Source organism: Prionailurus viverrinus, chromosome A1 (assembly GCF_022837055.1).
Source record: "Prionailurus viverrinus isolate Anna chromosome A1, UM_Priviv_1.0, whole genome shotgun sequence".
NCBI lineage: Eukaryota > Metazoa > Chordata > Mammalia > Carnivora > Felidae > Prionailurus > Prionailurus viverrinus.
Genome location: NC_062561.1, coordinates 54,749,509 through 54,771,707, shown reverse-complemented (window position 1 = coordinate 54,771,707; position 22,199 = coordinate 54,749,509).

Here is a 22,199-nt window from a genome sequence, read left to right as displayed (position 1 = left end):
TTTGTGCCAGTACCATACTGTTTTGATTACTGTAGCTTGGTGGTATGTCTTGAAATCTGCAATTGTGATACCTTTAGCTATTCTTCTTTCTTCAGATTGCTTTGATTGTATACGATCTTTATGGTTCCATACAAATTTTAGTATTAATTGTTCCAATTTTGTGGAAAATGCTTTTAGTATTTTGATAAGGATTTCAGTGAATATGTAGATTTCTTTGGGTACTATGTACATTTTGACAATATTAATTATTCCAGTCTATGAGCATGAAATATCTTTCCATTTGTTTGTGTCATTTGTGTGAAATTGAAGACAATTACTTTCACCAGTGTTTTATAGTTTTCAGAGTACAAATCTTTTACCTCTTGGGTTAAGTTTATTCCTAGGTATTTTATAATATTTGGTGCAGTTGTAAATTGTAGTTTTTTTTTTTAATTTTATTTCTGCATCATTGCTATTAGTGTATAAAAACGCTACCAATTTCTGGGTATTAATTTTGTATCCTGTCACTTTACTGAATTTTTTTATTACTTTTACTAGTTTTTTTAATGGAGTCTTTAGGATTTTCTATATATAATATCAGGTCATCTATATATAGTGACAATGTAACTTCTTTACCAATATGAATGGTATTTATTTATTTTTCTATTTATTTTTCTGTTCTTTTTCAGTTTTTCACTATTGACAGTGATGTAAGCTGTGGGTTTTTTATATATGGTCTTTATTATGTTGAGGTACATTCTCTCATTTTGTTGAGAGTTTTTATCATGAATGGATACTGAATCATGTCAAATGATATTTCTACATCTATTGAGATGATCATATGATTTTTTTGAGAGATAGAGCATGCATACAAGCACGAGAGGGGCATAGGGAGAGGGAGAGAGAGAAACTTAAGCAGGCTCCATACCCAGCATGGGGACCAATGTGGAGGCTTGATCTCATGACTGTGAGGTCATGACCTAAGCCATAATCAAGAGTCAGATACTTAACCAGCTGAGCCATGCAGGAACCCTGATCATATGATTTCTATCCTTTGTTTTGTTGATGTGGTATATGACACTGATTTGTAAATATTGAACCATCCTTGCATCCCAGGAATAAATCCAATCTGATCATGGTGAATGATCTTTTTAATGTATTGTTGTATGTGGTTTACTAATATTGTGTTGAGGAATTTTGCATCTATATTCATCAGGGATATTGGCCTGTAATTTTTTTTCTTTTTTCTTTCTTTTTTTATTTTTGTGGAATCTTTGGTTTTGGTATCAGGGTAATGCTGGTTTCATAGAATATATTTGGAAGCTTTTCTTCCTCTTCTAGTTTTTTTTAGAAGAGGAAGAGAATGGGTGAGAGGAGAATGGGTGTTAACTCTTTGAGGAGTTATGGGTGTTAACTCTTTTTAAACGTCTGGTAGAAATCATTTGTGAATCCGTCCAATCCTGGGCTTTTAATTTTTGGTAGTTTTTTGATTATCAATTTAATTTTGTTACTTGTAATTGGTGTTCAGTTTTGGAAGATTGTATGTTTCTAGGAATTTATCCACTTCTTCTAGTTTGTCTAGTTTGTTGGCATTTATTTGTCATAGTAATCTCTTATAATCTTTTGTATTTCTGTGGTGTCATTTATTACTTCTCCTCTCTCATTTCTGATTTTATGTATTTGGGTCATTTCTCCTTTTTTTCTTGATGCATCTGGCTAAGGTTTGTCTATTTTGTTTACCTTTTCAAAGAACCAACTCTTGGCTTCATTGATTTTTTTTCTATTGTTTTTTAGTCTCTATGACATGTATTCCTTCTCTGATCTTTATTATTTCCTTTCTTCTACCTACCTGGGGCTTTGTATAGTTCCTTTAGGTGGAAGGTTAGATTGTTTATCTTGTTTCTTGATGTAATCCTGTATTGCTATACTTCCCTCTTCAAACTGTCTTTGCTGGGTCCCAGAGATTTTGGACTGTAGTGTTCTTTTTCATTTGTCTCCATGTATTTTTTTAATTGCTTCATTGACCCATTGATTGTTTACTATAATATTTAGTCTGCACATGTTGGTGTTTTGTGTGTGTGTGTGTGTGTGTGTGTGTGTGTGTGATTTATTTCTAGTTTCATACTACCATCAGAAAAGATGTACAGTATAATTTCAATTGTCTTAAATTTATTGAGGCTTATTTTATGACTAATATGTGATCTATTCTGAAAAATATTCCATGTGTGGCTGAAAAGAATGTTTATCCCATTGTTTGGGATGAAATATTCTGTATATATCTGTTATGTCCACCTGATCCAATGTGTCATTCAAAGATACTTTTTCCTTATTGATTTTCTGTCTGGGTGATCTACCCATTAATGTAAATGAAGTGTTAAAGTACCTTACTGTTATTATATTACTATGGATTACTTCCTTTATGTTTGTTATTAACTGCTTTAAGAATTTGGGTGCTATCATGTTTGGTGTATAAATAATTATAATTGTTATATCTTTTTGTTGGATTGATCCATTTATCATTGTGCAATGTCTTTCTTTGTCTCTTGTTTTAAATTTTTTTTTAACGTTTATTTATTTTTGAGGCAGAGAGAGACAGAGCATGAATGGGGGAGGGTCAGAGAGAGAGGGAGACACAGAATCCGAAACAGGCTCCAGGCTCTGAGCGGTCAGCACAGAGCCTGACACAGGGCTCGAACTCACGGACCGCGAGATCATGACCTGAGCTGAAGTCGGACGCTTAACCCACTGAGCCACCCAGGCGCCCCTGTCTTTTGTTTTAAAGTCTATTTTGTCTGATACCAGTATTACTACCTTGGTGGGGTTTTTTTTTGCCTCCATTTGCATAGTGAATGTTTTTTCATCCCTTCACTTTCAGTTGTATATGTGTTTAGGTTTGAGGTGAGTCTCTTCTAGGCAGCATACAGATAGGTCTTGGGTTTTTGTTTTTAAAGCCATTCTGCCACTCTCCATCTTTTGATTGGAACATTAAGGCCATTTACATGTAAAGTAATTATCCATAGGGGTGCCTGTGTGGCTCACTTGGTTAAGCATCTGACTTCAGCTCAGGTCATGATCTCATGGTTCATGAGTTTGAGCCCTGCATCAGGCTCTGTGCTAATAGCTCAGAGCCTGGAGCCTGCTTCAGACCTGTGTCTCCCTCTCTCTCTCTGCCCCTCCCCTGCTCACACTCTATCTCTCCCTCTCCCAAAAATAAATAAACATTTAAAAAAGAATTTTAAAAAGGTAAATAATTATCAACAGGTATGTACTCATTGACAATTTAAAAATTTGTTTTCTGGTCGTTTCATAGTTCTTAGTTCCTTTCTTTTTCTCTCACTCTCTTTCTTTGTGATCGGTGAGTATTTATAGTGTTTTGTTTGGCTTTCTTTCTCTTTATTTTTTGTGTATCTATCATAGATTTTGGGTGTGTGGTTATTGTGAGGTCCATATATAACATCACAAATAAATAGCAGTACAAATAAATAGTGTGATAGTCATTTAAGTGCAAACACATTCTTAAAAACAAAACAAATGAAAAAGAAAAAAATCTTTCTTCTTATTTTTCCCCTTCTCTTCCTTTTTCAGTCCCTTCTCCACATTTTATGTATATGTTGTTATATTTTACATCTTTTTATTCATATTGTTTTATGTCTAATTATGGCCATTTCTTTTCCACTTAAAGAAGTTCCCTTGGGGTGCCTGCATGGTGCAGTTGGTGAAGCGTCCAACTCTTAATCTCAGCTCAGGTCAATGATCTCACAATTTGTCAGTTCGGGCCCTACATCAGGCTCTGTGCTGATGGTACAGAGCCTGCTTGGGATTCTGTCTCTCCTTCTAACTGCCCCTCCCCTACTTGTGTGTATGCTCTCTCACTCTCTCAAATAAATAAAACTTTCAAAAAAAAATTTTTTTTTTAATTTTCTTTTTCAACGTTTATTTATTTTTGGGACAGAGAGAGACAGAGCATGAATGGGGGAGGGGCAGAGAGAGAGGGAGACACAGAATCGGAAACAGGCTCCAGGCTCCGAGCCATCAGCCCAGAGCCTGACGCGGGGCTCGAACTCACGGACCGCGAGATCGTGACCTGGCTGAAGTCGGACGCTCAACCGACTGCGCCACCCAGGCGCCCCCAAAAATTTTTTTAAAAAATTAGTCCCTTTACCATTTATTGTAAGCCTGGTTTAGTGGTGATAAACTCCTTTATCTTTTGTTTGTCTGGGAAACTCCTTATTTGTCCTTCACATCTGAATGGTAACCTTGCTAGGTAGAGTATTCTTGGTCTTAGGTTTTTGGGTTCCCCCCCCCCCTTTCAGCTCTTTGAATATATCATGACACTCCCTTCAGACTTGCAGAGTTTCTGCTGAAAAATCAGCTAAGAGCCTTATAGGTTTTCTCCTGGAGGTAACTTTTTATTTCTCTTGCTGCTTTTAAGATTTTCTTTTTATCTCTAACCTTTAACATTTTAATTATGGGCCATGGTGTGGACCTGGGTTCACCTTGTTTTTAACTTTCTATTCTTCTTGGACTTGGATATCTATTTCCCTCCCTGGCTAGGGAAATTTTCAGTTATTATTTCTTCAGATAAGCTTACTCTACTTTTCTCTCTCTTCTTCTTCTGGGACTCCTATAATATGAACATTTGTTCACCTGCTGTTGTCCAAGAGATCTGTTAATCCATTCTCATTCTCATTTTTAAAAGTTTTTTTTCTCTTTTTGCTCTTCAGTTTGTTTTCTTTCCATTACCCTGTCTTCCAAATCATTTACACATCCTTCTGCACCTGCTAACCTAATGTTGATTCCCTCTACTGTGTTTTTTTTTTTATTTCAGTTATTGTATTCTTTGGCCATGGTTGGATCTTTTTAATATTTTCTATCTCTTAATTGAAGGTCTCACTGACTTCTTCCATTCTTTTCTCCAGCCTAATGAATATCTCTATGATCATTGCTTTAAACTCTTTATCAGTTTATTTCTCTTTCATTTAGTTTTTTTCTGAGGTGTGGTTGTTGTTGTTCTTTCTTTGGGAGCATATTCCTCTGTATGTGCATTTTGTTTGGCTTTTCTGTGTTTGTTTCCATGGATTGGGTGAAATGGCCACCTCTCCTAAAGCTGAAGGAGTGGTCTCATGGATAGTGTCCCCTGTTCAGACTGTGCATGCTTGGTGACTTTTGCTGGCTGGCTGGAGGTGTGATTGCATATGTCTGTTACCATTTTAAGCCATGGCATGTCTCCATCTCTCTTGTTGTGCTCTTGCCGCTCTCTCTATCTTTGGTTGTTTGGTGGCTGTTCAGTCAGCCCTCAGTTTTTTAGGTGGAGTTGTTCTATAAATAGGCATAATTTGGCATGTTCCATGGAGGAGGTGAATTAAGAGTCTTCCTACATCAGGCTTGTCTTGAGCCAAAATTAGGCATTTTAGATGATATGGACAAATTTTGCAATAACTTCATAATTTGTTCATACTTCCTCCCTCTCCCTCTTCCCCCCTTCCCTCTGTCAGTATATTCTCAGCACAGTAGCCAAAATGATCCTATCCTGAATGTTCTTTGAGACCAAAAAATGCTTCATTTCCACAGGATTTTACACACAGATGTTCTGTGTCATGTGTTGGTTGATAATATTATACCCTCCTGCATTTAGCTTCACACAGCCCATACGTTCCACTTGTGAGTCTCTAGTTTCTAGATGCAAGGCCAGAGTAGCCTGATTTTTATAAATAAGCAAAGACAATTCAATGGAGAAAGGATTGTCTTTTTAACAAATTGTGCTAGAACAATGTTACATCTACATGGAAAAAAAGAATAGAAAAAAAAATCTAGACACAGACTCTATACCTTTGACAAAAATATATAAATAATTCTTACAATTTAAATATAAGAAAACAAGCAACCCCATTTAAATATGGACAGAAGAAACACCTCATCAAAGAAGATGTATAATATAGATGGTAAATAGGCCTATGAAAAGATATTCAACATCATATATCATTAGGGAATTTCGAATTAAAAAAACTATCACTACACACCTATTAGAATGGCTAAAATGCAAAACACTGACAATAACTAAAATACAAAAACTAACACCTCCAAATTCTTGTGAAGATGATATCAACAGGAATTATCATTCACTAATGGTGAGAATTCACGATGGAATTCAGTCTTTGCAACTGATACCTTGGCAGTTTCTTTCAAAACTAAACATAATCTTACCATATGTACCAACTATTACATCTTAGGTATTTACCCAACTGAACTGAAAACTTATGTCGACACAAAACCTTCACACAATGTTTACAGTAGATCTATTTATAATCTCTGAAATCTAGAATCAAAGAAAATGCCCTTCAATTGGTGAATGGAAAATTGTGGTATACCCATACAATGAAACATTCAGTGATTAAAAGAAATGAGCTATCAATCCATGAAAAAACATGGAGAAACCCTTAAATGTATATTGCAAAATAAAAGAAGCAAGTCTGAAAATGCCATGTACTGTATTACTCCAATGATAGGACATTCTGGAAAAGGCAAACTCTAGAGGCAGGAAAAGATTCATGGTTTCCAAGAGTTGGAGGGTAACAGGGTAAACATGAAAAAATACAGGGGATTTTTAGGGCTGTGAAACCATAATATCCATAGTGGGTAAATGGCATTATGCACTTGTCAAGACCTATACAACTATACAACACAAATAGCCTTAATATAAACTATGAACATTATGGGCTTAATGATGGGCTCATTAATTAATTGTAACAAACACCACACTAAAGCATGTTACTAACAGGGGAAACTCTATGAGGAAGGGGTATATGGGAACTCTCCATACTATGCTCAAATTTTTGGTGAATCTAAAACCGTGCTAGAAACTAAAGGCTTTTTTTTTCCATTAATTAGAGAATAAAAACACTTTTTCTGTTATTCTTAAAAGTGTATTAAGAATTTGAGCAATTCTTTGTTCCATGTATTTTAGCTGTGACTGCTCATTAATGTTCTGCTGGCAGATGGGCAGGTCTGGAATTTCCAAAATGGCTTCGCTCACATGGAGTCTTGGCAGGAATGAATGAGCAGCTGAGCTTATGTGGGACTACCAATCTGAGTGTGGATACATGCCCTCTTCAGCAAGCTGTTCGCAATGTAGTTCAACTTCTTACGTCGTGACCAGGGCACCCAAACAGAGAATTGCACGGTATTGGAAAAAGAAGCTGTTGGTTTCTTTCTTTTTTTTTTTTTAATTTTTTTTTCAACGTTTATTTATTTTTGGGACAGAGAGAGACAGAGCATGAACGGGGGAGGGGCAGAGAGAGAGGGAGACACAGAATCAGAAACAGGCTCCAGGCTCTGAGCCATCAGCCCAGAGCCCGATGCGGGGCTCGAACTCACGGACCGCGAGATCGTGACCTGGCTGAAGTCGGATGCTTAACCGACTGCGCCACCCAGGCGCCCCAAGAAGCTGTTGGTTTCTTAAAGCTTCAGCCCAGAAAGTGGTGCAGTTTCACTTTGCCATATTCTTCAAAGAGCCTACCAAGATTCAAGGACAGGAGACATAGAACCCAGTTCTTGATAGGAAGGATATCAAACCATTCATGGCCCTCTTTAATCCACCACATTCTTAATAAGAATGCTGGCATCATTTCATCTTAATTAATAATATTTACTATAGATGTTGCAGATGATTTTATGCCTTTTACTAGATGAATGAAATTTTCTTCTATCCCTAATTTGATATTTAATGAATCAATGTTGAACATTTTTAAATGCTTTTCCCTCATCTAACTGAGACATTCATATAGGTTTTCTTCTTTATGATATTAATGTGGTGTATTACACAGTAGGTAGATTCAATAACTGTAAATGAATCTCAAGTAACAATGGCTTAAAGAAGATAAAAGTTTCTTTCTTTCTTATTTAATAAACCAGACATGAAGAATGCAAGTATGGTATAGAACCTGTTCCAGATTCTTTCTGCTTGTGCCTCCATTCCTCATTGTGCTTATAAGGGTGTTGTATTGATAGCAACCTTTTTGCAAGCAAAAAAGGGAAAAAAGGTGAAATCCTTTTTATTTAAAGAGAACTGACAGAAGTTAAATGCATCACACCATCTGACATTCTTTTGGCCAGAATTTAGACCCAAGGCAGGACATATTTGCAAAGAAGCCTGGGAAATTAGTGTGCTGTTTTGGGAAAGTACATACTCACATTTAAAAAATTAAAAATGAATTAAAAAAAGTACTGTATTTCTAGAAATGCAAATTCTTGGCAAAATTTTTATCTATGTGGAAGAAGAAAAAACAAATATTGGGACACTAAGTAGTCTTGACATTTGTGGTGACTTATAGGAATCAATGTTTTAACATTAATCCAAGGGTTGCATTTCTGGGATAAATGAAGTTTGCTCATGCTGAATCATCTTTTTTTTTTAAAACAGTGTTGATTTGGTTTGTTGCTGTTCAAAACTTTTTCTTTCATAAGAGAAATCGGCCTATATGTTTCCTTTTTTATACTATTCTAGTCTGTTTTAGTGTCAAAGTTACGACAGTCTCAAAAAATTAATTTGGGAGTAAAACCATTTTTAAAAATATCTCTTTTTTATATATGTTGATACTATTTCCTTGAAGTTGGGACTGTTAATTCCATGGGTATACTACCAACCTAAATTCATGTTAGTTACTTTTTTCTGACCATATGGATAGTATGTATGAGCACAATCTGAAATGAGGGTTGGCTATTTTTCCTCTCTTCCAGATGCCAAGTTGAAGGTAGGTTTTGGTTGCTTTGTTGATTTCTCTTTTGTTTTTCTGTCACTTTCTGTTTGGCAGTTTCATTTCCCTTTTATCCTTCCAATGTCAGTTAAATCCTTTTTTCTTTTTTTTTTTCCACCACCCCCTCCCCCCCCAGCTTTATAGGAGGAGTCCCTTTTTGGGCTCCTATTCTGGGCTAGACTATCTCCTTAGGCAATTTCCCATATAACTCTCAGAGCAGAAAATTCAAGGTATCCAGGTTTTTTCCATAAGGTAAAAGTAGGCTTTGTGGCTGATTACTTTCCAATGTTCTCATTTTGATTCTCTGTGGGATTCTTCATATCTTGCCACCTCAGCAATGCAGATATCAACATGTTTAGTCTTCCTGCCACACACAGTCCAGCAGCTTCAAGTGGGACAGAGTATGAGGTCTATTTTACTGCAAGAAAGGCATATAGATCATAACTCTTACTGCTCCTTCATTTAAACATTCTATCATTAAATAGGGTCAATTTCTTAACTCTCTTATCACATGAATGTAATTAAAGTTTGCACATTACTTTTAGCACAATGTATAAGTAAATAGTGAAAAGGTAATTAAGTGTAATGTTCCAGGTAATTGTTTCTTTCATATTTTGAGTGAATGGGATGCCTAAAGAATATATCAGATTATAGCATACAGAATGCTGTTTGTACTCCTCAACCACACATTTTAAAAAATCTCAAAATTGGCCTCAATTCATGTTTCTATGCATACAGTTTGGGCTCCTACACAGAGAAGTCCATATTGTTTCACGAAAATTATCTTCACCGTCTCGCCTTGCTGCCTGTGATACTCTATCTGCATTGAGTTTTAATTTTATATACACCTATCAAAATATTCCTTGCTGTTAATGCCCCAGTCACTTTTCAGATCCACAAACCATACATATCTTTTCCTCTATATTACCAAAACACATTTTCAAAGACTTATCAAAAGTTTTTGTGATTCGTATTGTAATCATTGCCTACCTGTAATTGTGATCAGTATGCCTACCTGTCTCTCTAAACCATATCACTTGTGAGGACAGAGAGAATGCTTCGATCATGTTGGAACCTCCCTAGGAGGTCTAGAACTTTACTCATTGGTGTACTTGCCAGTATATACTTAACTGAATTTAATTGTCTTTCCCTCTTTCTGTTTCTGTGAAATCACAGCACAGTAGGTATAGACCCCTAAAGTTATTTATGTCAGGTGTTGGAGATATTTTCCACTGACACGTAAACTTAAATATAATAGAATAAAACAAAAATGAATAAATAAAATCACAAGGATAGAGGACACTTTAACAAAATAACGGGATTTTTCTGAGTGGAAGGTTGTAGGCTAAAATGCAGAAGTCTCTGTGGGCCTCGTGGGACAATGCAGCTGTACTGCTGGCTGCAGTCTATAGTTTAAGAGATATTTTCTGAGTCTGTTGTTGTTATTAATTTGAGGAGAAGAGGTCTCTGTAGAGGAAAAAAATCCAGGATTTTTTGTTTCCTTTTCCATCACTCACAGTCACTGTAATGTCAACACCATTTAGGTCAAATTTCAGGCATTCAAAATGTGCAGCTTCGTCCAGCTGCAAGAACTAAAACTTTGCAAGAGCACTACAGCCTGACCAATAAAATGTGTCTGAGGGTGTTAGTAACAATTAACAGGTGTGTACCTTCTCCAGAAAGTTTTCATATGACATGAAATGTACAAAGTAGTACAGTTGGATTATAAAAGAATTACATATAAGCAAATATATGTCTGTTTCTACTAATGGATCTCAAAGAATTGGAGTTACTCAACCATGTAAATACAGGTAACAAAAAGGAGCCTCAGTCTTCATCAAAGACTGCTTTTTGGATAAGGTCACAGAGTCTGCTTCCCAACAACCTGTCCTTGAAAACTTCTCTTCCATCACCAGAAGGATTAAAATCCTCTTTAAGTTACTAAACTTAACCAGCCTTCAGTTTCTTCATGTATAAAGTGGAGATAATAATATCAAGCTGATGGTGTCATTATGAGAATTCAACACAGTAATACAGGTATTGGTTCTAGCTCAAGATAAGCAACCATTAAATGTTAGCAAGTCTTTTTAAAATTAGTTTTATCATTATTAAACTGCCATGGACTGCTATCCTTCTCCCTCTCTCATGTCTCCCTTCTTCTGTCTTCATCTTCATCATGCTGTCTAGTAGCTTAGCCATGCCCACTTCTTGGCTGTGGGCCACACCCTTCCTCTCTACTCTGCCAAAACCCACACAGTTAGTCAGGTCAATAATACACTTACAACCCGCCTACATCTCCCGCCCCTTTGTTCTTCATCTATTTCCCCCTTGCCAATCCTCACATTTCAATAACCCCTACTGCCCAATTTCTCTTCCCACGTTTATAAACTGAAGCAAGTCGCTCAACAATAGTGACCAAGTCAAGTGACCTCAGCTGGGCTCTCAATGTATCTCAGCAAATCTTTTATTTATCACTTGTTGACTCCCTATTGCATTCCTAGTTGCAGCTGTTCCAAATGTTTCTGCTGCGCTCAAGTCCCTAATCCCAGTGCTCCTCCCTCCCTTCCTAGCACATAACCTAACCTCCTACTGAGAAAATTGAAACCATCCCAACCTAAGCTTACCCAAATGCTTCCTCCTTCTACTCAGAAAATCTGTGCAACTCTGCCTCTTTGTTTTTGCTTTGTCTTGAGGAAGTTGTTTCCTTTGCAGGGTAACAGCAGCATGCACTGGTGGAGTGCTTTGGGTCTGGAGTCAGAGTTAAATACTCTTTGTTGACATGGTATGACCTTAACAAGTTTTTCAACTTCACAGCCTCAATGTCATCATCTCCAAAGTGGATGTGCAATTTTCTAACTTGAAGGGTAATAAAGGGCAATTAACAGATTTTTTAACAGATAGTAAACATTTAACAAATTACAACTATTATTATTATTTGAAACGCTAAGGCTCTTAACGTGCATCCTTGAGCCTATCTATCCTAATAAAGATGGTAATGATAATAATGATGATGATAAAAGTAAATTATAATCTCTATGCATTTCCTAGTAAGTTTCTTCCTCAATTATCTCTTTTGTTTCTTAATTCTCTAACTCAACCCAATTCGTTGGCTATTTCTTTCTGTTATACATTGTCAAATCTTCCTTTTCCTTTAAAAGAAAAATAAAAAGCTTTCCCTCTTTTCAAGCTAAAACCCTATTTTTCCAACTTATGACCAGAATCTTGGAAAAAATTGTGCTCTACTTCCCATTTTTTATCTTCCAAAATAGTTCTTGAAGCTCTTTAATACAGCTCCCCTACCCTACTAAACTCTTCCTTGAAAAGTACCGTTGAACGCATTCATATTGAACACTGTTATTTCTCAGTCTCCAGCCTCAGACTCTCTTGTACCTCTTGTTCTCACTCATGCACTCCCTTATCTAGTTTCTGTACTTCATGCAAACATTGTTCTCTTCTTTCTCTATATCTTTTACATGCTATTATTGTTCATTCAAGTGCCAAAATTTAGCCACTCTACAAGGTTCAGTCCTTGGCTTTATCCCTGTATTTTTCCTGAGCAATCATATTAATTACCATAACCTTAATGACCAGATTCTCATAGTTGATGCTTATGTTTAGGCAATTTTGTATTTCTGCAATATGTTTTTTTTTCTCATCAATATGACTACTTGTATTTTAAGTTTTGTATTCGTTTTAATGTTTCCTTTTCTACTTTTTTTAAAACTTTATGCTTCTAATTGGCTCTAAATATCTACACCTGGAAATCCTATCTAAATTAAAATGGAGCATGAAAACATACATCTATCTTATTTCCTGGAAAAAAATGGCTTTTCCTTTTTGATCCTTATTTCTGTCAATAATTATTTCATATTTTAAGTCACCCAAGTTTGAAATAGTGAAGATATTATCAGCAACAATTATCATCGATCTCTACTCTCTGACAGATCTGGGCACACAGTACTGAGCATAATAGAACAGTTTCTGAATTTTTAAACATTACAGTCTAATATGAAGATACACATTGAACAACAAATACAAGTGTTATCAATATCAGAAAGGGGCAGTATAAGAACCCTTTAAATAGCAATGAGATTTAATTAGTCTGGAAAGCTAGTGAAAAGGTGTCACTGAAAGTTACCTGAAGGAGTGCCTGGCTGGCTCAGTCAGTTAAGCATCTGACTTCAGCTCAGATCATGATCTCATGGTTTGTGAGTTTGAGCCCCACGTCGGGCTCTGTACTGACAGCTCAGAGCCTGGAGCCTGCTTCGGATTCTGTGTCTCCCTCTCTCTCTGCCCCTCCTTGCTTGTGCTCTGTCTCTTTGTCTCTCACAAATAAATAAACATTGAAAAAATGAAAGAAAGAAAGAAAGAAAGAAAGTTACCTGAAGATAGAGCTATGCATGGTGAAAAAGCATAGAAAGCTGAAGCATGCAAGCAGAAAGAAGACTATTGCAAATCCCTTAATTTCTTTTTTAGATATTTCATTTTTATGTATAGAAATGCAACTAATTTCTGAATATTGATTTTATATCCTGCAACTTTACTGAGTATTACTGATTAGTTCTAACTTTTTGGTGGAGTCTAGGACTTTATAAAATCATGTCATCTGAAAAAAGACAGTTTTACTTTTTCCTTTTCAATATGGATGCCTTTTATTTCTTTCTTTTTTTTTTTTTTTTTTTTTTTGGCCTCATTCTTCTGGCTAGGAATTCCTTTACTGTATTGAATAAAATTGATAAGAGTGAGTGCCCTTGTCTTGTTCCTGATCTTATAGGAAAATATTTTAACCTTTCAGGGTTAGGTATGACATTAGCTTTGGGTTTGTCATATAAGACCTTTATATTGTTGAGTTATATTGTTTCTATACCCAATTTGTTATGAGTTTTTATCATGAAAATATGTTGTATTTTGTCAAATGCTTTTTCTGCACCTATCAAGACAAGTATATAGATTTTATTTTCATTCTATTAATATGATATATTTGTTGATTTTCATGTGTTGAACCATCCTTGTATCCCAGGGATGAATTCCACTTGATCATAATGTATGATCCTTTTAATGTGCTGTTAGCTAATATTTTACTGAGAACTTTTTCATCTATAATCATTGGGGATATTGGCCTATAGTATTCTTTTCTTGGAGTGTCCCTATCTGGCTTTGGTATAGGATAATGGTGGCCTCATAGAATGAGTTTATGAGGGCTTTTCCCTCTTCGCATTTTGGGAAGAATTTGAGAATTAGTATTTACTCTTTAAATATTTGGTAGAATTTATCTAAGAAACCATCTGTTCATGGACTTTTCTTTGGTGAGAGATTTTTGATTATTGATTTAATCTCCTTACTTGTTATTGATCTGTTCAGATTTTCCATTTCTTCATGATTCAGCCTCTCTCTTTTTTTCTTGATTAGTCTGGCTAAAAGTTTGCCAACTTTGTTTATATTTTCAAAGAACCAACTCTTATTTTCATTAATCTTTCCTATTCTCTATTCCACTTATTTCTTAGTGTTTGTTATCTCCTTCCTTCTGTTAATTTTGGGTTTTATTTGTTCTTCTTTTTCTATATTTTGAGATGTAATGTTGGGTGGTTTATTGAGATGTTTTTGTCTTGTATACGTGTTTATAGCTACAGGCTTCTCTTAGACCTTCTTTTGCTGGCTGGTTGGAGGTATGATGGCAGAGAGGTAGGGCAGAGAGGTTCTTCCCTGGAACACAGCTAAATAAATATCAAATCATTCTGAACACCCAAGAAATCAATTGGAAGTCTTAGAGAACAAAGCTGCACCTCTACAAATGAGAAAAAGGACCTGTGGAAGGTAGGAACTGTGTAGTTTCTAAGAGAAAAGAACCTCCAGCACTTCCCAGGGGAGGGAGCCCTGACCACAGTGGGAATAGCAAGAGAGAAGGAGAGAGAGAGAAGTGCAGGTGGGGGGGAGGCGGGGGGGGGGGGGAGGAAGCAAAAACACATGCAGAGCACTGCACAAGAAAACCACTCCCCAAAATCTTTCACAGGGAAAAAAGAGAGGGTTATAATACCGCCAGTTTTCTATAAACAGCAGAGCTTGGATTCTGAAGTTTTGGAGGTCTGAGACATTGCCAAGTTCATGCTGGGTAGCTAAGCAGTGCTTTGGTGGGACAGCAGAGCTGGTCCCCGGCAACTGGCAGCCTGAGAATCCCCAAGGTTACATGAGGAGAAGTGGTTCCCCTGCATGGAGTGCATTTGGGAGAGGTGATACAACCTCTCCTTGGACAAGGGCACCATCCAGCTGTCCTGCTCACCATTGTAAGAACAAAGATGATGGATGAGTGCAGCAATCCCTGACACCAGCTGTGTGTTGCAATTTACCATAAACTGATCCACTACACAGTCTCTTGGCTGTAACCTATGACAAGCCAGCAGTGGCCACAACACAGGGTGACCCTCTCTCAGAAGACCAGTGCCAGTCTGTGCCACAGGGGTCTCTGAAGTGTGGAGTTTTGAAACAGCCCAACCTGAGTTAAAACACAGGAGTGCTGTGCCATTTGGCAGGCTGACAGCTCAGACATAGACAATGTGAAGGCGGGAATCTGACTGAAACCAGGGATACAGGCAGGGTCACTTTTTGTATGTCTGTTAGGGCTCACTGAAGAGGGGTAGCATGTATCTCCCACTCCCAAGATGAGAGAACCCGGCAAAGCCATTTTCTCCCCGCACCCGGCAGCTTGATCCCCCTCTGTGAGCTAAGCAGTGCCACCAGGTGGAAAGCAGAGCCACTACACCAAGCCCCACCACCTTGAGCCTTGTAGGCACATCCCCACTAGGACAACTACACCTGAGAATCAGAGCGGCAGGCTCCTCCTCCAGAAGACCAGCACAAGCCTCTTGCCCATACCAAGTCCACAGATCATAGAGTGCTGCAAAGCTTCAGCTCCTTTGGGGTTTGTTTGTTGATTTCTTTTTGTTTTTGTTTTGTTTTGTTTTATTTGTTTTTGTTTTGTTTGTTTGATACAGAAACAGCGATTTATTATTTTTTAATTTTTTAATTTTATATATACTTTTAATTTTAGATTTTTTCCCTTCCTTTCTTTTCTTTCTTTCTACCTTTTTTCTATCAAGCTTCTAGTAGCAAGCAGACCAAAACACACCTAGGATCTAGCTTCCGTTATGTATTTTATTTAAAATTTTTTTCTTTGATTCTTACATTTTTATTTTATTCTGATTTTTTCTTTCTCTCCAAAATGACAAGACAGAGGAATTCACCCCAAAAGAAAGAACAGGAAGAAATTATGGCCAGAGATTTAATCAATGCAGATATAGGTAAGATGGTCTGAGCTAGAATTTAAAATAACAATTATAAGGATATTAGCTGGGCTTGATAAAAGTATAGGTGACATTAGAGTATCCCTTACTGCAGAGATAAAAGAACAAAAATCTAGTCAGGCTGAAATTAAAAATACTATACCTGAGATGCAATCTGAAATGGAGGCCATAAAAACAAGGATGGACAGGGGCGCCTGGGTGGCGCAGTCGGTTAAGTGTCCGACTTCAGCCAGGTCACGATCTCGCGGTCTGTGGGTTCGAGCCCCGCGTCAGGCTCTGGGATGATGCCTCAGAGCCTGGAGCCTGTTTCCAATTCTGTGTCCCCCTCTCTCTCTGCCCCTCCCCCGTTCATGCTCTGTCTCTCTCTGTCCCAAAAATAAATAAACGTTGAAAAAAAAATTAAAAAAAAAAAAAACAAGGATGGACAAAGCAGAAGAACAAATCAGTGATAGAGAAGATAAAAATATGGAAACTAATGAAGCTGAAAAGTAGAGGGAAAGAGAGGCCATGGACCACGAAGGCAGATATATTGAATTCAGTAACTGATTAAAACATAATAATATTAGTATCGTAGGAGTTGCAGAAGACAGAGAAAAACAGGCAGAAGGTTAATTCAAACAAATTATAGCTGAAAACTACCCTAACCTGGGGAAGGATACAGACATCAAAATTGAAGAAGCACAGAGAACTCCCATTAAATTCAACAAAAGCTGATCATTACCAAGGCATATCAAAGTCAAATGCACAAAATACACAGGCAAGGAAAGAATCCTGACAGCAGCAAGGGAAAAAAGTCCTAACCTACCATAGAAGACAGATCAGGTTCACAACAGCTCTGTTCACAGAAACATGTCAGGCTAGAAAGGAGTGGCAGGAAATATTAAATATGCTGAATGGGAAAAATCTGTAGCCAAGAATTCTTTATCCAGCAAGGCTGTCATTCAGAATAGGAGAGATAAAGAGTTTTGCAGGCAAAAGAAAAACAAGAAAGAAAGAAAAGAAATGGAAAGAGTTTGTGAACACTAAACCAGCCCTGCAAGAAATTTTAAGGGTGACTCTTTGAGTGAAAGAAAACAAACAAAAAAAAGACCAAAGCAACAAAGACTATAAAGGACCAGAGACTATCACCAGAAATACCAATTCTACAGGTAACACACATTAAATTAATACCTTTCAATCACTTGGAATGTAAGTGGACTAAAATGCTCCAATCAAAAGACATGGGGTATCAGAAATGATTTAAAAAAAAATAAACAAGATCCATCTCTACTAGAGACTCATTTTAGATGAGTTGAAAGTGAGAGCATGGAGAACCATCATGCTAATGGACATCAAAAGAAAGCCAGAGTATCCATACATATCAGACACACTAGATTTCATTTAATTTTTTATTTATTTAATTATTTAATTTTTAAATGTTTATTTATTTTCATTTATTTTTGAGAAAGAGAGAGAGAGGGAGGGGCAGAAATAGAGGAATAGAGAATGGGAATCCCAAGCAGGCCCTTCACTGTAAATGCAGAGCCCCACATGAGGGTCTATCTCATGAACTGTGAGATCATCACCTGAGCCAAAATCAAGAGTCAGATGCTTAGCCAACTGAGCCACCCAGGTGCCCCCATACAAACTAGATTCTAAAACAAAAGTTGTAACAAGATATAAAGGACATTATATCATAATTAAGGGATCTATCCATCAAGAATATCTAACAATTATAAGTATTTATGTCCCCAATTTGGAGATGCCCAAATATATAAATCAGTTCATAAAAAACATAAACTCACTATAATAATACAATAACTATAAGGGGCTTTAACAGGCCACTTACAATGATGAACAGATCATCTAAGCAAAAAATAACAAGGAAACAATGGCTTTGAATGACACACTAGACCGGACAGACTTAACAGATATATCCAGAACATTTCATCCTAAGGCAGCAGAATACACATTCTTTTCAAGTGCACGTGGAATATTCTCCAGAACAGATCACATACTGAGTCACAAATCAACCCTCAACTAGTACAAAAATATCGAGATCATAGCATGCGTATGTTCAGGCCACAACACTATGAAGCTTGAAGTCAACCACAAGAAAAAAATTTGGAAATCCCTCAAATACATGGAGGATAAAGAACATGCTACTAAAGAATGAATGGGTTAACCAGGAAATTAAAGAAGAAATTTAAAAAATACATCAAAGCAAATGAAAATTAAAACACAACATTCCAAAATCTATGGGATGCAGCAAAGGTGGTCCTAAAGGGAAGTATATTGCAATTCAGACCTATCTCAAGGACCAAGAAAGGTCCCAAATACACAACCTAATCTTACACCTAAAAGAGCTAGAAAAGGAACAGCAAATAAAGCTGAAAGCCAGCATAAGAAGAGAAATAATAAAGATTAGAGCAAAAATAAACAATATAGAAACAAACCAAGGAAAAACAAAACAAAATGAACAAATAAAAAAGCAGTAGAACAGATCAATGAAACTAAGAGTTGGTTCTTTGAAAGAATTAACAAAATTGATAAACCCCTAGCCAGCCTCACCAAAAAGAAAAGAGAAAGGACCCAAATAGATAAAATTATGAATGAAAGAGGAGGGATCATGGGGTGCCTGGGTGGCTCAGTTGGTTAAGCGTCTGACTTTGGCTCAAGTCATGATCTCATGGTTTGTGGGTTTGAGCCCCAGGTCAGGCTCTGTGCTGACACCTTGGAGCCTGGAGCCTGCTTCGTATTCCATGTCTCCCCTCTCTCTCTGCCCCTCCTCACCCCCTTGAAAGCAAATAAACATTTAAAAAAGAAAGAAAGAAAGAGGAGAGATCACAACAACGCCAGCGAAATACAGACAATTAAAAGAGAATGCTATGAAAAATTATATGCCAACAAACTGGGCAATCTGGAAGAAATGCACAAATTCCTAGAAACTTACAAACTAACAAAACTGGAACAGTAAGAAATAGAAAATTTGAACATACCCATAACCAGCAAAAAAATGGACTCAGCAATCAAAAATTCCAAACAAGAGTCCTGGGCCAGATGGCTTCCCAGGGGAATTCTACCAGACATTTAAAGCAGAGTTAATACCTATTCTGCTCAAAGTATTTCAAAAAATAGAAATGGAAGGAAAATTTCTAAACTCATTCTATGAAGCTAGCATTACCTTGATTCCAAAACCAGACAAAGACCCTATTAAAAACGAGAATTGCAGGCCAGTATCCCTGATGAACATGGATGCAAAAGTTCTCAACAGCATACTAGCAAATCAAATTCAATAGTACTTTAAAAGAATTATTCACCATGATCAAGTGGGATTTATTCCTGGGCTGCAGGGAAGTTTCTCTATTTGCAAATCAATCCATGTGATACACCTATTAATAAAAGAAAGGATAAAAACTTTATGATCCTGTCAATAGATGCAGAAAAAAACATTTGACAAAATACAGCATCCATTCTTGATAAAAACCCTCAAGAAAGTAGGCATAAATGAGCATACCTCAACATGGTTAAGGCCATATACAGAAGACACACAGCTAATATCATCCTCAATGGGGAAGAACTGAGAGCCTTTCCCCTACAGTCAAGAACAAGACAAGGATGCCCACTCTCACCATTATGTTTAAGATAGTACTGGAAGCCTTAGCCTGAGCAATCAGACAACAAAAAGAAGTAAAAGATATCAGTAAAGAAGAAGTCAAACTTTCACTCCCTGCAGACGACATGACGCTCTATATAGAAAACTTGAAAGTTTCCACCAAGAAATTGCTAGAACTAATACATGAGTTCAGCAAAGTTGTAGGATACAAAATCAACATGCAGAAATCTGCTACATATACAGGAGAATGTATAGCTGCATATACAATAGTAAAGCAGCAGAAAAAGAAATCAAGAAATCGATCCCATTTACAAATGCACCCCAGACCATAAGATACCTAGGAATAAGACTAACTAAAGAGGTAAAAGAATTGTACTCTGAAAACTATAGAACAGTTAGGAAAGAAATTGAAGACGACACAATGAAATGGAAAAGCATTCCATGCTCATGGATTGGAATAATAAACATTGTTAAAATGTCTATACTTCCCAAAGCAATCTACATATTTAATGCAATCCCTATCAAAATATTACCAGCATATTTGTGGAGCTAGAACAAACAATCCTAAAATTTATATGGAACTACAAAAGACCCAAATAGCCAAATCAATTCTGAAAACGAAAAACAAAACTGGAGGCATGACAATTCCAGGTTTCAAGCTATATTACAAACCTGTAGTCATGAAGACAGTATGGTACTGGCACAAAAACAGACACATAGATCCATGGAACAGAATGAAAAAGCCAGAAATGGACCCACAACTCTATAGTCAACTAATCTTCAACAAAGCAGGAAAGAATGTCCCATCGAAAACAGTCTCTTCAACAAATGGTGTTGGGAAAACTGGATGGTGACATGCAGAAGAATGAAACTGGACCGCTTTTTAATACCATACACAAAAATAAATTCAAAATGGATGAAACACCTAAATGTGAAACAGGGAAGTATCAAAATCCTTGAGGAGAACATAGGCAGAAACCTCTTTGACCTTGGCCAGAGCAAATTCTTACTGGGAACATTGCAGAAGGCAAAGGAAACAAAAGCAAACATGAACTACTGGGACTTTATAAAGATAAATCTTCTGCACAGGGAAGGAAATAACAAAACCAAAAGGCAGGCCAATGAATGGAGGAAGATATTTGCAAACAACATATCTGATAAAGGATTAGTATCTAAAATGTATAAAGAACTTATCAAACTCAATACACAGAAAAACAAATAAGCCAGTGAAGAAATGGGCAGAAGACATGAATAAACACTTCTCCAAAGAAGACATACAAATGGCTAACAGACACATGAAAAGATGCTCAATATCACTCGTCATCAGAGAACTGCAAATCAAAACCATCATGAGATACCACCTCACATCTGTCAGAATGACCAAAATTAACAACACAAGAAACAGATGTTGGCAAGGATGCAGAGAAAGGTAACACTTTTGAACTGCTGGTGGGAATGCAAACTGGTGCAACCACTCTGGAAAACAGTATAGAGGTTCCTCAAAATAGAGTAAAATGTTAGAGTAAAAATAGAACTACTCTATTATCCAGCAATTGCACTATTAAGTATTTACCTAAAGGATACAAAAATACAGAATCAAAGGGATACATGCACCCCAATGTTTATAGCAGCATTATCAACAAAAGCCAAACTATGGAAAGCCCAAATGTCTGTCGACTAATGAATGGATAAAGAAGTGGTATATATACACAATGGAATATTACTCGACCATTTGCAATGACATGGATGGAGCTAGAATTTATTATGCTAAGTGAATTAAGTCAATCAGAGAAAGAAAAATACCTTATGATTCCACTCATATGTGGTACTTAAGAAACAAAATAGATGAATAAATTGGAAGCGGTGGAGTGGGGGCAGGGAGAGAAGAGAAGGAAACAGACCACAAAAGATTCTTTTTTTTTTTATTTTTTTTAACGTTTATTTATTTTTGAGACAGAGAGAGACAGAGCATGAACAGGGGAGGAGCAGAGAGAGAGGGAGACACAGAATCTGAAACAGGCTCCAGGCTCTGAGCTGTCAGCACAGAGACCGACGTGGGGCTAGAACTCACCGACCCTGAGATCATAACCTGAGCCGAAGTCGGACGCTTAATCCACGGAGCCACCCAGGCGCCCCAAAAGATTCTTAATGATAGACAACAAACTGAGGAAGGTGGGTGGGAGATGGGCTAGATGGACGATGAGTACTAAGGAGGGCACTTGTGATGAGCGCTGGGTATTGTACGTAAGTGATGCATTACTGAATTCTACTACAGAAACCAATATCGCACTGTATATTAACTATAATTTAAATTAAAAGGAAAATAACTTCTTTTGCTGTATTGTTTTGATGTGTTGTGTCTAAATTTTTTGTCTGAAAATATATATTTTGATTTACCTTTTAATTTACTCTTACAAAAACAACTTTTAAAATGTGTTATTTGAGAGTTTTAGGACTCTCCTATTCACATTCACTTACTGGATTCTTTTAATAAGATGGGACTATTATTTTTCTAAAGTTTATTTAATAAAAAATAGATGCAGAATTATAAAACAGAAAATATATTAGTCATTT